Raw genomic sequence first — 1,574 nt, 5'->3', positions numbered from 1 at the left:
ATCCTCTGTTGTCCCCTTCTCCTCCTGCCCCCTATCCCTCCCAGCATCACAGTCTTTTCCAATGAGTCAACTCTTCGCATGAGGTGGCCAAAGTACTGGAGTTTCAGCTTTAACATCATTTCTTCCAAAGAAATCCCAGGGCTGATCTCCTTCAGAATGGACTGGTTGGATCTCCTTGTAGTCCAAAGGACTCTCAAGAGTCTTCTCCAAAACCACAGTTCAAAAGCATCAATTCTTCAGTGCTCAGCCTTCTTCACAGTCCCAGTCTCACATCCATACATGACCACAGGAAAAACCATAGCCTTGACTAGACGAACCTTTGTTTGCAAAGTAATGTCTCTGGTTTTGAATATGCTGTCCAGGTTGGTCATAACTTTCTTTCCAAGGAGTAAGCGTCTTTTAATTTCATGGCTGCAGTCACCATCTGCAGTGACATGCTTTAATTAAGCACTCATGATGTACTCTGCATATAAATTAAAGAAGCAGAGTGACAATACACAGCCTTGATGTACTCCTTTTCCTATTTGGAACCAGTCTGTTGTTCCATGTCCAGTTCTAACTGTTGCTTCCTGACCTGCATACAGGGGTCTCAAGAGGCAGGTCAGGTGGCCTAGAATTTCCATCTCTTTCAGAATTTTCCACAGTTTATTGTGATCCACACAGTCAAAGGCTTTGGCATAGTCAATAAAGCAGAAATAGATGTTTTTCTGGAACTCTCTTTCTTTTTTTCTTTTTTTTTTTTGATTTCTGCTCATACTTGACTTTTAATCTTTTATTTTTTCTAATTTAGTTTTATATTTTAACTTTACAATATTGTTTTGGTTTTGCCATATATCAAAATGAATCCACCACAGGTATACATCCAGCAGATGTTGGCAATTTGATCTCTGATTTCTCTGCCTTTTCTAAAACCAGCTTGAACATCTGGAAGTTCATGGTGCACATATTGCTGAAGGCTGGCTTGGAGAATTTTGAGCATTCCTTTACTAGTGTGTGAGATGAGTGCAATTGTGCGGTAGTTCGAGCATTCTTTGACATTGCCTTTCTTTGGGATTGGAATGAAAACTGACCTTTTCCAGTCCTGTGGCCACTGCTAAGTTTTCCAAATTTGTTGACATATTGAGTGCAACACTTTCACAGCATCATCTTTCAGCATTTGAAACAGCTCAACTGGAATTCCGTCACCTCCACTAGCTTTGTTCATAGTGATGCTTCCTAAGGCCCACTTGATTTCACATTCCAGGATGTCTGGCTCTAGGTGAACGATCACACCATCATGATTTTTTGGGTCATGAAGATCTTTTTTGTACAGTTCTTCTGTGTAACTTGCCACCTCTTTTTAATATCTTCTGCTTCTGTTAGGTCCACACCATTTCTCTCCTTTATTGAGCCCATCTTTGCATGAAATGTTCCCTTGGTATCTCTAATTTTCTTGAAGAGATCTCTAATCTTTCCCATTCCATTGTTTTCCTCTATTTCTTTGCACTGATCTCTGAGGAAGGCTTTCTTATCTCTTCTTGCTATTCTTTGGAACTCTGCATTCAGATGCTTATATCTTTCCTTTTCTCCTTTGC

This window comes from Bison bison, unplaced genomic scaffold (assembly GCF_000754665.1).
Source record: "Bison bison bison isolate TAMUID 2011002044 unplaced genomic scaffold, Bison_UMD1.0 scf7180017864296, whole genome shotgun sequence".
Classification (NCBI taxonomy): Eukaryota; Metazoa; Chordata; class Mammalia; order Artiodactyla; family Bovidae; genus Bison; species Bison bison.
The sequence above is the reverse complement of the archived record's forward strand: the minus strand, read 5'-3'. Positions refer to the sequence as shown.